Consider the following 15665-nt stretch of genomic DNA (forward strand, 5'->3'; position numbering starts at 1 on the left):
CTGGACAGCCGGCCTCTTCTTGAGAATTTCACCCAAAAATTAGCTTGAAAAGAGTTTACATACCCTCCAGACTCATGCACACACACACACACACACACACACACACACACACACACACACACACACACACACACACACACACACACACACACACACACACACGCACACACGCACGCACGCACGCACGCACACACATACACACACATTAGGCAGTACAAAAGAAACAGCCTTAATTGAGAGGACGGGATGCTATGATCAAATAATACGAATTAACAAGGTGTCAGAGTCATTGGTCATAGTCTGGATGCCAGTCTGTTAAGCCAACATTAAAAGATAATGAATGAATGATAAAGGCTTCAAAGCTAAACCGACTGGTACTACTCAGACTGCTTTGGTCATTCAGGACTGAATTTCACTGTCAGAGGGATGAGATTTGTTGCAACTCACTGGACAGAGACATCAATGTAATTTCATTGAAATGAATTGGGACTAGTGTTGATTCAACCAGTGTGAGCCCAGTGTGAACTGAACACTTCTGAACCAGCTGGACTAAGGGTGCTGTTGTATGGGTGCTGTTGTAAGGGTGCTGTTGTAAGGGTGCTGTTGTAAGGGTGCTGTTGTAAGGGTGCTGTTGTAAGGGTGTTTGACTGGTGGCAGAGAAGTCAGACGCAGGAGAGAAATAACTATGTTTCCAACGGCGCAGTTTATTTACAAAAATAAAAACACCGGAAAACACAACAATAAAAGTCAATGGGTAACATAACCCGACACACCAGTACAGACATACACATACACTTACAATAAACAATCACCGACAAGGACATGAGGGGAAACAGAGGGTTAAATACACAACATGTAATTGATGGGAGTGGAACCAATGGACAATGAAAAATGGATCAGCGATGGCTAGAAGATCAGTGACGTCGACCACCGAACACTGCCCGAGCAAGGAGAGGGAACAACTTCGGCGAAAGTCGTGACAGCTATGATGTAAATGATGTACTTAGTAAAAGAATGCCCTGACATAAAACAATGTTTTGTTTAAAAAAAAATGTCATTTGTGTGTGGCCTGTGAGAACAATCCATTGGCTGTCCCTGTGACTCAATAAATAGCAAGTCAGTTCAACTCAGTTCAGTTCAAAGTCGTGCCACTTTCAATTATTTCTCTGTGTTACTGTAGCAGATGCGATTCCCAAGGGGGGATTTTCTATCGGGCTAACAGAAAAGACGTTGGTTTGGGAGACCTGAGTTCAGATCCTTCCTGTGACTCAAACAATATCTATGAATAATGCTGAGATTTCATCTCATTTCCAAGAACAAATGGGGTATTAGTCTTGCATTAGAAGGATTATCCCCCACTACTGTCTCGCATGGATGAGGCACTTGTATTTGTTGGCTTAAGAATGTCCTCAGAGTTGCCAAACTGATAAGGGTGTTATTCTAGGGTTGCATGTGTGTGTACAGGGTGTTACAGATACAGGTATCCTGGGTGTGTGTATCCTGTGTGTTCTTTTCTCTCCTTCTCTCCTCACATGTGGCAATCATCACTCCCCAATCAGTCACCAATCAATCATCAATCAGAAGACACACCTCCTATTTCCATTACCCTATCACATCCTCTTTCCCTTGGTTTAAAAACCCTGTCCCATGTTTCCTCTGGAGCTCAATATCTCTATGTCTCTCGGTAGTTCTCTTGTTTGTTTTAGGACCTCCATAAAACTTTGTCCCCACCTGTGAGTATTGTTTTTGCTATGGTGTTTGATGGTGGGAAAAGGGGGGAACCCCCCCCCCCCCCCCATTACCGTGTGTTGTTTATATAAACCATGAGTGTTTGACGGTAATTTAGTTGTCTGTGGTTATTTCGTTCTCACTCTTACTTTTCCACTATCATTTGCATGAGTTATGTTACGGGTCTCGTTACCATCCCCCCCGTAGACTGTCGGGCCAAAAGGGATTCGTAACACAGGGAAACAGACATGTTCCTCTCAGATGATCCTGGTGAAATCTGGTCCTCATTCCAATCTTATGTGGTAATATGATTACAAGGTTGTTATATTTATGCACCAAATGGTTGTTTTATGAAATAGAGTAAGGTTCTTAGGACTCTCTCTCTCTCCCTTTCTGAGCTAAGTGATGGCTAGGCAAAAAACCTCAAGCTGGCATTCCATACACAAGATGTGGTGGGTGTCACTGAGATAGAGAGAGTTTAGAACAATGCCTTGTCATCTTCCTGGCATCTGGGAAACTAAGCCCGGTTTGGAAGTAAAACAACTGTCACGACTGAAGTTGTTCACTCTCCTTGTTCGGGCGGTGTTCAACGGTCGACATCACCGACCTTCTAGCCATCGCTGATCCATTTTTCATTTTCCATTGGTTTTGTCACGTCTTCCATCACACCTGGTTCCAATCCCATCAATTACATGTCTATTTAACCCTCTGTTTCCCCTCATGTCCTTGTCGGTGATTGTTTTATTGTATGTGTATGTCTGTACTGGTGTGCGTCGGGTTGTTACCCATTTAGATTTTTGTTATGTTTTCCGGTATTTTTTGTTGTTGTAAATAAACTGCGCCGTTGGAAACATAGTTATTTCTCTCCTGCGTCTGACTTCTCTGCCGCCAGTTAAACACCCTTACAACAGCACCCTTACAACAACATCCCGTGCAGATAACCAGGAGATGGACCAAAGTGGCATATGGGAAGGAGGGAAATGTCCGACTAAGCATTTTTTAGGGCCCATATAAGATCTGTTTTTTTTCTCCGATATCACTTTGGAGTGTGGTGTAGATGGTTTCATTATTGCAATAATTAATCAGTGGTGGGCCGTCAGGGCCAGCAAGGCCTTCTCTGCTGGCCTAAACATCATCAGAATATATATTTTTTTTTAAATATATTTTCCCAACATATGTATTAAATTATTCCCCAGAGTAAGAGTTACACTCTTCATTTCATAGCGTTCCTCTTGGTTGCACTGCTTCCAGTCCCAGGTTGAGATTTGGAGGGCTGGACTTTATGTTACATATTTTATCCAATCATATTCAGCCATCATGTGTTGCCAGGGGTCTAAAATCTGCCCTCAGAATCAACAGTGCGGGCGCTTGTAGCTTAAAGTGAATGGAAATTAAAATTTAGTGTCAACCAATCAGCTTTAGAGTTGGCTATTGTACGCCTGCTGGCTGGCTCCAGTGTTACACAGGAGCCAGCTAGCAGGCGTAGTGCCTGCACGTCTTTTGATTGGATTACCAATATTGAGAGGCAGGTCCTATATGGGCAGGTCTCAGAACTAGGAAACTGAAATTGATCAACAAATTAATTTGCGTACTAACTAAGCTGTTTTTTCAACCCACAATGGCGGAAGGAGAAGATATCGATTTGGTCGAGGATATAATTATAACGCCATTCTCAAGACTAACTTTTCAAGAAAAGTTAGACATGGTCAGGAGAGGTAGCCGCCGACGCTACAAAGCCGACGCTACAAAGACAGGCCCCGAGAAGCACTGCAAACTGTACTGCTGGGAATGCCTATTATTTGCAAGTGATCGATTTAGTGTTTGGAGCCACATTGGCTCTGCAAACCTGAGTTGTCTAACCAAGGCAGCAATGAGACACCAAAGTACGGCTGGGCACTTACAAACAATGGTACTTTTGAAAACTTTTGAGGACACCCGAGTGGATCTACAGCTCAACGAACAAGCGCGCAGGGCAACGACGCTGCACAATGAAAAGGTATTGTACTCTTCCCCTGCAATTCTCTGAATAAAAATGTCAATTTCAAGGTGACGCAACGCCTGGTTATACTGCGTTTCTGTCTAAAGTATAGTGTCTAGAGCCATGGCATCATAATGATGGTAATAAGAGGTGGATTAATTCGGGTGGGACTGTGTAGTACTTCACTGAAGGCCCAGGCCCCAGAACCACGGCACGCTACTGTAATTAATCAATATTAAATAAAGATGATTGTTTGAAGAAATTAAAGTCTCTCAGTAGTGAATTACCACAACACTTCTTATGACATCTGTTGGCCTATTTAACTTACATTTGACAACCACTCTCATCCAGAGCGACTCACAGAAGCAATTAGGCTTGTGTGCTTTGCTCAAGGGCACGTCAACAGATTTTTCACCAACTTCCCTCTGGGATCCAAACAAGCAACCTCTTTGTTACTGGTCCAACACTCTTAACCGCTAGGCTACCTGCCGTGTACTGTACTCACTACTGATTATTGAGCCAATGACCAGGGATATGGGCAATCAGACAGAAGAAACACTTTGACAAACAGAACACAGAGCCGGAGGGAACACAGAGCTGGACGGAACACAGAGCCGATCAAAGAGCCAGATGGAATACAGAATCAAACAAGTAGAATGCAGAGAGACAGAACAGACTGTTGACTGGGCTCATCTGGGTTCATATTTTTATTTCATAGAAGTTTGTAATCATTTATATATTTTATGGCATACCTGAATATACAGATATTTTCAAGTAATATATTATTGATCACGAAGTGGCACACAGCAGAAGAGCCTATGGTAGGAAAATGTGTCATAGAATAGCATATAAAATATAAGTGTCAAAACTATAAAATGCAGTGCATAGTCTCGACATTTAGCAGACACACTCATCCAGAGAGACACAGGTCATTGCATTCAAGGTCGGTAAGACAACCTGTAATGGAGACCAACCTAGTGGTGGAGGTTTCAGTGTTGGCCGTGGTAGGCCATCATTGGAAATACGAATTTGGTCTTAACTGACTTAGTTAAATGAATGTGTTTTGAGAAGGAAGTGAAGAGAGGACGCAATGATTTTGAAATTATCCCAGGTCTTAAATACAATCCCATCAGGCCTCACCTTGGACTGTACCATTTTAGACCAATCACAATTCACTGGTACAATTGTCATATACAGATGTGGAATACACAGTGTACACATTTTCAGGTAATAAATCATATATCAGCATAAGTGTATATACACTTAAAATAATCATGTTGAAACATGCTTATAGCATACAATAGATTGGGGTAACATTTCTCTCCCTGACTGAGATTCAACCACGTTACAGAACCTAGTAACACAGGGGAAGTAGGCCTCTTGAACGCAGCTCTGTTTGATAACTGATCACTTTCAGTTCGGTTGAGAGACTGAGTGTGAAACGAGAAGTGAATTTAGTCAAGTTGACAATGAATGGAGCAAAAAGAAAGCTGAAAGAATGGAGCAAAAAGAAAGCTAAAAGAATGGAGCAAAAAGAAAGCTGAATGGATGGAGCAAAAAGAAAGCTGGAAGAATGGAGCAAAAAGAAAGCTGGAAGAATGGAGCAAAAAGAAAGCTGAAAGAATGGAGCAAAAGGAAAGCTGAAAGAATGGAGCAAAAAGAAAGCTGTCTGAAATTGGAGTGGATGATGAAAGTAGGCCTTTGGATAAAGATTTGCTTCTTATTGGGCTGTGTTTTTTTAATAGGGAATGTTTTCTGGGAAATCTGAGTAATTGCTGTTATCTGGGAGATCTGAATAAGGAATTATCTAGGCAATCCATTTGAGGTCTCAAAGGAGGTGAAGTACTTGGAAAAGTGGAGTCAGAGTGACCAGGAGTGGGCTCATTCTGATTAGTTGTATTTCTGAAAAACTGAAGGAAATTGCATTAGGACTCACTCGCAAATTCCAAAGTAAAATGCTTTGAATTTTGAGTTATGGCCCCAATTAAAGGAGTAATCTCTGAAGTGCCTAAGGAAGTTGAGGCTGGATACCTCAAGAAAATAATCCAAGGAGTGGTTTGTGCCTATCGCCTGATCCAAATTGCACCTACCTACACATGTGAAGCTAGACTACAATATGTAAGGTGTGCAGTAAGAGCATCCATCCCCAAACTACAGTACAAAAACTGCAAAGACTTTGGCCATGTTGCAAATGTTTGTAGAAGGATGGTGAACACTGAAGATCGGTGTATAGGGTGTTGCAACTATCGTGGGGATCATGAATTCATGGAGTGCCCTATAAGTGTGAAAGAGGTGGAAGTCACAAAAGTCGGGGCGATACATCGGAAACCTTATGTAGAGGAGATTAAATGGGGGGGGGGGTCTTATCTCCTTGCGTTTACAAGGGACGTGCTGTATAATATTGGCTTAGTTAAACAATACAACCAGTGTGCAGTTGCCTCATTTCAATGTCTTCATTTCGATGGATTGTCCCCTCATTTGTTCTGCACTGTGTTTGGGAAACGCTTCCATTTGTGTCCTTTCTCCCATTCATGTTCACTGGTTTTGAAATGGTACCATAGCCAGCTTTCTTTTTCAACTTTTCTATCTCTTTATTTCTCTTCTTCACCTCTACCATCCAGTATTTTCTCTCCACATTTATTTCCTCATTGCTTTCCTTTTCTAGCAGAGGTTTCTGTTTGTCTTCTGGAGAATCTGGACAATCGGTTGGGATCTGACCGTCTACTTTTGGCTGACGAATAAGAAACTTTACTCTTGCTATTTCCTCATCCTTCTGTTTATTGATCACCTCCAGTTCTGTGATCTCCTGATAGGACTTGAATTGTTGTCAAAATGTCAAAGTGTTATCTTATTGTTCAATCTCTTCGATGTTATAATCTCAGGATCGATGGCTTCTTGCTCCATGTAGAAATTCTCACACAGGTTTAAAAACATATTTTTTTACCCCCTTTTTCTCCCCAATTTTGATCTTGTCTCATTGCTGCAACTCCCCAACTCCCCGACACACAATTAATCTTCTCCTTTCCCCCTTCTGATGACCAGGTGGTGAATCGCATCTCTGCATGTCTGGCAGACATATCAGTGTGGATGACGGATCACCACCTCAAGCTGAACCTCGGCAAGACGGAACTGCTCTTCCTCCCGGGGAAGGACTGCCCGTTCCATGATCTCGCCATCACGGTTGACAACTCCATTGTGTCCTCCTCCCAGAGCGCTAAGAACCTTGGCGTGATCCTGGACAACACCCTGTCATTCTCAACTAACATCAAGGCGGTGGCCCGTTCCTGTAGGTTCATGCTCTACAACATCCGCAGAGTACGACCCTGCCTCACACAGGAAGCGGCGCAGGTCCTAATCCAGGCACTTGTCATCTCCCGTCTGGATTACTGCAACTCGCTGTTGGCTGGGCTCCCTGCCTGTGCCATTAAACCCCTACAACTCATCCAGAACGCCGCAGCACGTCTGGTGTACAACCTTCCCAAGTTCTCTCACGTCACCCCGCTCCTCCGCTCTCTCCACTGGCTTCCAGTTGAAGCTCGCATCCGCTACAAGACCATGGTGCTTGCCTACGGAGCTGTGAGGGGAACGGCACCGCAGTACCTCCAGGCTCTGATCAGGCCCTACACCCAAACAAGGGCACTGCGTTCATCCACCTCTGGCCTGCTCGCCTCCCTACCACTGAGGAAGTACAGTTCCCGCTCAGCCCAGTCAAAACTGTTCGCTGCTCTGGCCCCCCAATGGTGGAACAAACTCCCTCACGACACCAGGACAGCGGAGTCAATCACCACCTTCCGGAGACACCTGAAACCCCACCTCTTTAAGGAATACCTAGGATAGGATAAAGTAATCCTTCTCACCCCCCCCCTTAAATGATTTAGATGCACTATTGTAAAGTGGCTGTTCCACTGGATGTCATAAGGTGAATTCACCAATTTGTAAGTCGCTCTGGATAAGAGCGTCTGCCAAATGACTTAAATGTAAATGTAAATGCAATGTGCTTGAGAGGCGAAGGTCGGGTCATGCGTCCTCCGAAACATGACCCGCCAAACCGTGCATCTTAACACCAGAAGCCAGCCACTTTGTTTAACTAAGCCAACGTACAATACAAAAAATTTGGTGAATTTTGGCCCATTCCCCCTGACAGAGCTGGTGTAACAGTGTCAGGTTTGTAGACCTCCTTGCCTGCACACGCTTTTTAAGTTCTGACAACAAATTTTCTATGGGATTGAGGTCAGGGCTTTGTGATGGCCACTCCAGTACCTTGACTTTGTTGTCCTTAAGCCATTTTGCCACAACTTTGGAAGTATGCTTGGGGTCATTGTTCATTTGGAAGAACCATTTGCGAACAAGCTTCAACTTCCTGACTGATGTCTTGAGATGTGGCTTCAATATATCCACACAATTTTCCTGCCTCATGATGCCATCTATTTTGTGAAGTGCACCAGTCACTCCTGCAGCAAAGCACCTCCACAACATGATGGTTGAGAGATTGCCAAGAGTGTGCAAAGATGTCATCAAGGCAAAGGGTGGCTATTTGAATAATCTCGAATATAATAATTGGTTTCTGCATGATTCCACGTGTTATTTCATAGTTTTGATGTCTTCACTAATGAAAAATACTTCAATGAGTTTGTGTTCTAAAACATTTGACCTGTAGTGTATAATTAATTAAAAAGTCCAAAAATGGATCCACCAGTCATAGATTACCCATTTAACCTTTAAAAAACCGGCATGTGTTATGTTGGCAGGTGCCAAAATCTCTCTCCCCCTCCCTCTCTCCCTCCCTCTTTCTCTCTCTCTCTCACTCCCCTCGCTCTCCCTCTCGCTTTTCCCCCCTCTGTCTCTCGCTTTCCCGCCCTCTCTCTCTTTCTCTCGGACAGACAAAGGGGAGAGAGAGAGATTAGTATCAAAGAATACTGCTTTCCCTTTTGAATGGTGAGCTCAACCATTGGCAAAGTATGTAAACAAAGTGTTTCTTTAGATTTTCAGAGGTTTTGAAACCGTATTGTGTCTGCATGCACCTCTCTCTCCCTGCCTTTGTTCACTCCCCTTCACCGATCTGAAACAACTGGGTAGGTTTACATGTGTTCACACCTCCATTATCCTTTTTTACACCTCCAGTCATATCAGATCTGTGAAGGGGAATCAATGAGAGCAGATCCTCCTGAATAGAAACGAAGCAACGCCACAACGCATATTTTTCCATGTACACCGCAGCAGAAGGTAACTCTTTCTTCTGATACTCTTTCGTCCGTGTGAGGTTACAATAATTTGCATTAAATGGGGATGCCCATCAGCTTGGTTGGTCCCACCCTAAGGAGGGTGAAACACTCTGTCCACCACATCAGAAACGAGCCAGCCAGGATCAGACTTGTTTGTGTGTGCGCGCGCGCCTGTATGTGTGCGCGTGCGTGTGCAGGGAAACACACTTAATCCTTTCAGATGGTCCTGGGTAAATCTGGTACTCATTCCAATCTTCTTATGACATCTAGTGGACTATTTGGGTATAGGACATACATGTGTTTTGTACTTATTACTGACCAGAGATAAGGGGCAATCAGACAGAGAGACAAAACACTTTGACAAACTGAACAGAGTCAGACAGAACATTTTGACAAACAGAACACAGAGCCAGACAGAACACAGAGCCAGACAGAACACAGAGCCAGACAGAACACAGAGCCAGACAGAACACAGAGCCAGACAGAACACAGAGCCAGACCGCACACTTTGACAAACAGAACACAGAGCCAGAAAGAACACTTAGATGATTAAAGAGCCAGATGAAATACTGAACCTAATAAGTAGAACACCGAGAGACAAAGCTGTATTCAGACTGGGTTCATGGTCCTGTCATAAATGTACTATAATAATTCATACTTAACTAAATGTAGTCAACAACAACAAGAAAATAGCACATTTTTGAGGGATAGTTTTTGCCTACCTGAATTGATAGAGATACTTTACTGATCACTAAGAAGTCATTCAGTGTCACAGCAGAATAGGCTATGGTGGGAAATACAGGGCTGTGAAATAGTATTTGCCCCTTTCTAATTTTCTCTAGTTTTGCATATTTCTGATACTGAATGTTATCAGATCTTCAACCAAAACTTAATCTTATATAAAGGGAACCTGAGTGAAAAAAAGTTATTTAACACCCAATGCCCCTCTGTGAAAAAGTAATTGCCCCCTTACACTCTAACTGGTTGTGCCACCTTTAGCTGCAATGACTCCAACCAAATTCTTCCTAGTTGTTGATCAGTCTCTCACATCACTGTGGAGGATTTCTGGTCCACTCTTCTGCGCAGAACTGCTTTAACTCAGCGACATTTGTGGGTTTTCAAGCATGAACTGCTCATTTCAAGTCCTGCCACAACATCTCAATTGGGATTAGGTCTGGACTTTGACTAGGCCATTCCAAAACTTGAAAAGTGTTGCATATTAGACATGTTCATGTAGACTTGATTGTGTGTTTTGGATCATTGTCTTGCTGCATAATCCAGCTGCACTTCAGCTTCAGCTCACTGACGGATGGCTTGACATTCTCCTGTAGAATTCTCTGATAGAGAGCAGAATTCATGGTTCCTTCTATTACGGCAGCAAAGCATCCCCAAAGCATCACCCTACCACCACCATGCTTGACCGTTGGTATAACGTTCTTATTGTGGAATGCAGTGTTTGGTTTTCGCCAGGCATGATGGCACCCCTGCCGTCCAAAAAGTTATACCTTTGACTCATCTGTCCATCCAGGTGCATTTGGAAAACAAATCAACTTTTTGGACGAGATGAGTCCCATTATGTCTGGCGAAAACCAAACTCTGCATTCCACAGTAAGAACCTGGTTTTTGCATAACTTTGTTCATTAAATACATCAAATAAGTAGATGTTTTATTTTAATTTGACTTGTAAATGTAGGTTCCCTTTATCTAATATTAGGTTTTGGTTGAAGATCTGATAACATTCTGTCACGCCCTGGCCTAACCAGAATAGAGAATAAAAGCCTCTCTATGGCCAGGGCGTGACAGAATGTTATCAGATCTTCAACTGCAAGTGTTAGTGCAAGAAAAATCAAGTTGAAACATACAGCTATGTGTCACATTGTATAAATGATTGGAGACAGGCAGATGAATTCGTAAGGGGGTTTAATGTCAAACTCCAAATATACAACATGCCATGAAAAGGCACGGGGACGAAGCCCAAAACAAACACGTATACAAAAACACAGGGATGTAACCCAAACAAAAGAGATTTTAAATTAAAGAAATATGTTCCCAAGTATTCCCATGCATAATAGAGAGACACATGATCATATACAAATGTAAGCAAGGTTTGAAATTACTACGTTTTGGTCAAACATTATATCTGTTTGGGCTTTTTGCAGTCAATTTGCAGTCTACAATTATTTGTGATGATGTTCTGGCCACACGCACCATCCACTCAACAAGAAAATTGTCTTGCTGCTGAATCTAGTTGATGATCCCTGGTGTAAAGAGTAAGATTTAAAAAAACAACATTGTCCACAATGTCCTTCCACCGTAACACCAGGGGGTGTCAAGCTTCAACCACAAAGTTGTTCTGATCAGGTTATTTTCCTACCCTGAGCTGGTTGTACTCAGTTAGTACACCTGTGTAGTAGAGATTGTTATACATAAGCCCTTCACAGTCAAGTCACCTTCCCTGAGACCTGGGGGCCTAACCAAGACAATTTAACATTTACAATGCTGCAGACAGATCATCTACAGTAAAAGACAAGACATAATTAACTTGTCATGTTAAGTGAGAAATATTGTCCTTTCTGAAGAGTATATTTTGTCAAATGATTCACCCCTCTGAATGCAAGTCCGAAGTTAACTGTCTCAAGTTAACCCCTCTTCTTAGAAATTGACAGGCTCTTCGTCCGGTAGACAGCGCGGATAACTTCAAACGTATAACTGCAGCGTTGTACTGGTGAGAGTGCCTGATGTCCTGTCCTAGGTGATGTTGGAACATGTTATTACACACCAACCAGCTCTGGCTCTTCCAGATCTTTCCACATTCTGTTCCTCTCAGGTAGTGCTAATAAAATGCAGATACTACCTAGGGTTGCAAAGTTACCGGTAATTTCCTAAAGTAACCCAAATTTTCTTGATTTCTTTGGTAATTGACAATTAATCAACGGTAATTTACAGTAACTTCCGTAATTTATACTTGAATAAAAAATAAAAAATCATATATAGTTAACATTTTGTATATGGGTCTATATTGTCTATGAGTTTCTAGTTGATAGATTATACGGTGCAAGATAAAATAGCAGGTTGATGTTTATTGTCATGAATCGTGCCCTCGGGACATAATTTAGAGATTTCCACTAGATGTGCCAATTGCAAAATCAAAACTGGCTATTGTAAAAATGTATGACTATTATTTAATTATTTTGCTTTTTTGGTCTTAATTTAAGGTTATGGTTAAGCATTAGGGTTAGAAGTGTGTTTAAGGTTATGTTTAAAATGTGATTTTATAACATTGTGGCTGTGCCAGCTAGTAACCACTCTGCAGACCTGTCTCCAGAACAAGATGTATGGCGAAAAATACTAACCTGCCAGGAAATAGCATAATTAATTGAAAATGCATCTACTCAACAATGGCATTATTTTTTATAAACTATTTTACAGCTTTGTCACTGTATTTTTTTATTTTAAAATAATCTTATTTGACCTATTTGATCCCGCTTTAAATTACCTTCAGCTTACAAAGGCTTCACAAAGCCTTCATAATGCATTCAGAGGCACTACATAAATGTGTTACAAAGCATCGATAACTGTATGTCAAGCTTTATAAAGGGTTCATAAATGTGGAATAACTGTGTGATATTATCCCCAATGTCAAATGTGACATAACCCACTATGTCAAATTACATAAACCTGTTCATTTTATGTATTTATTGGCCCATCCATCCTCTTCGGAGGACAAAAAATATTTTAATTTTACAGCTTTTTGTTTTTATATTCATTTACATTCTGTACATTTGACATACATGCCACTTTTTTACACAGTAGTTACATAACAATTTTGCTATTTGATATACAATATATATATATTAGTGTGTGTTTTAAATCAACCTGTTCTTTATTAATAGGTGGCATTAGCACTGCTTAATAAATGCTTTATAAAACATTGAATTGAGGCTTCACAAAGCATGTATGTCATGCATCTTGGTAGAGCATCGCAACACCAGGAGTATAGGTTAGGTTACATTATCTACATTGCTCTAAAACCTTTCTATGATGGCCCAACATCTTTCCCTCTTGGGTGCACAGTCAATATTGGACCTGACCTCAAATTTCCCAAAATGCTGTGCTACAGGATGATGCAGGCTCTAAAGTGCAGTCATGCACATCAAAATACATCTGTAGGGCCCTTTTAAAATCATTTTAAATTCAGTTTTCTCGGTTTTGTTTTTTCAGGTTTCAGATTTCCCCCAGTTTTCTTTCACACATTTTAATAAAAAAACAACACATTATTTATTTTCGGTTTTCACAACAATGCTTAAACCACACCAGGGGACCACATTTGAGGTCTGGCAAAAATATAAGAAATTTAGATTTTTGAGTGTAGTTACCTTTAATTCAGTTTTCATGCACTGTTTGGTTAGTGTATTGGTTGGTGGTGCCACTGGAAAGCGGAAAATGAGTAAGTTATCCTTTAGTTATTGTAATTTAAATGAGTTTACAGTAGTTATATTGGTGTTGAGTTCGATTACATAGCCACCTCAATCCTTATTTAAAATAATCTTGGTGACTTCATAGCAATTGCTACCTACCTACCAGATGTAACGGGTTTCTTCCAACTCTTCCTCTGACGAAGAGGTGGAACAAGGATTGGACCAAAATGCAGCGTGGTTCGTTCGATACATCTTTAATGATGAAAAAACACGAACAATACAAAACAACAAACGGCGAAAACCGAAACAGCCCTGACTGGTGCAACAAACACAGAGACAGGAACAATCACCCACAAACACACAGTGAAACCCAGGCTACCTAAATATGGTTCCCAATCAGAGACAACGATAATCACCACAGCATAACACGGTGCCTGCCCGGTCTCTCTAGCCCCCCGGTAAGCACAGGGAGTTAGCGCAGGTCTCCTACCTGACGTAGCCATACTCCCTGTTAGCCCCCCCCAATAAATTTTTGGGGCTGACTCTCGGGCTTCCAACCGCGTCACCGCGCTGCCTCTTCATACCAGCGCCTCTCCACTTTCGTCGCCTCCAGTTCTTCCTTGGGACGGCGATATTCTCCAGGCTGTGCCCAGGGTCCTTTTCCGTCCAATATCTCCTCCCAAGTCCAGAAGTCCTGTGATCGCTGTTGCTGCCTTTGTTGCTTCTCTTGTGGCTCCTGCCTGTTGACACATTGCTTGGTCCGTTTGTGGTGGGTGATTCTGTAACGGGTTTCTTCCAACTCCTCCTCTGACAGAGGTGGAACAAGGATCAGACCAAAATGCAGCGTGGTTCGTCGATACATCTTTAATGATGAAAAAAACACGAACAATACAAAACAACAAACGTCGAAAACCGAAACAGCCCTGACTGGTGCAACAAACACAGAGACAGGAACAATCACCCACAAACACACAGTGAAACCCAGGCTACCTAAATATGGTTCCCAATCAGAGACAACGATAATCACCTGACTCTGATTGGTCTATGGCTGCCTGAGGCGGTTCTCAATCTGTACACCCCACACAACCCCAAGACGAAACACACCACAAATAAACCCATGTCACACCCTGGCCTGACCCAATAAATGAAGATAACATAATAAATATAGACCAGGGCGTGACACCAGACCTGCTAACTTTCTTTGTTGTTACTTTTAAGGTTGGAACCAACATATAGTACCTCTTATTTTATTTGTATTGTTTTAAAAATGTAAAAATAAAAGGAAAATGCATGGTTTAAACATATCTTTAACTTCTTGAAACTCCCCATCCCGGATCCGGGATCGTGACTAAAGCCTCAGGCTCATTAGCATAACGCAACGTTAACGATTTCTGAAAATCGCAAATAAAATTAAAATAATGCGCCTACTCTCAAGCTTAGCCTTTTCTTAACAACACTGTCATCTCAGATTTTCAAAATATGCTTTTGAACCATAGCAATTCACTAATTTGTGTAAGAGTATGCTAAGCTAGCTTAGCATTTTGAGTAGCATTTAGCACGCAACATTTTCACAAAAACCAGATAACCAAATAAATAAAATCATTTACCTTTGAAGAGCTTCGGATGTTTTCAATGAGGAGACTCTCAGTTACATAGCAAATGTGCAGTTTTTCCTGAAAGCGTCTTTGTGTAGGAGAAATCGCTCCGTTTTGTACATCACATTTGGCTACCGAAACGAACCGAAAATTCAGTCACCTACAACGTCAAACTTTTTCCGAATTAACTCCATAATATCGACCGAAACATGGCAAACGTTGTTTGGAATCAACCCTCAAGGTGTTTTTTCACATATCTCTTCATTGATATATCGTTCGTGGAAGCCTGCTTTCTTCTCTAAATTCCATGGAAAAATACTTGCAGCTGAGTTGAGCGCACCAATTTCGGCGCAGGACACCGGGCGGACACCTGGTAAATGTGGTCTCTTATGGTCAATCTTCCAATGATATGCCTACAAATACGTCACAATGCTGCAGACACCTTGGGGAAACGACAGAAAGGGCAGGCTCGTTCCTCTCGCATTCACAGCCATATAAGGAGACAATGGAAAACGGAGCCTCAAAAATCCTGCTCATTTCCTGGATGCCGTCTCTTCTTGGTTTTGCCTGTAGCTCACGTTCTAGGGCACGCACAGAGAATATCCTTGCAGTTCTGGACACGTCAGAGTGTTTTCTTTCCAAAGCTACCAATTATATGCATAGTCGAGCATCTTTTTGTGACAAAATATTGCGCTTAAAACGGGCACGTCTTTTTATCCAAAAA

The sequence above is a fragment of the Oncorhynchus masou genome, chromosome 23 (assembly GCF_036934945.1).
Source record: "Oncorhynchus masou masou isolate Uvic2021 chromosome 23, UVic_Omas_1.1, whole genome shotgun sequence".
Classification (NCBI taxonomy): Eukaryota; Metazoa; Chordata; class Actinopteri; order Salmoniformes; family Salmonidae; genus Oncorhynchus; species Oncorhynchus masou.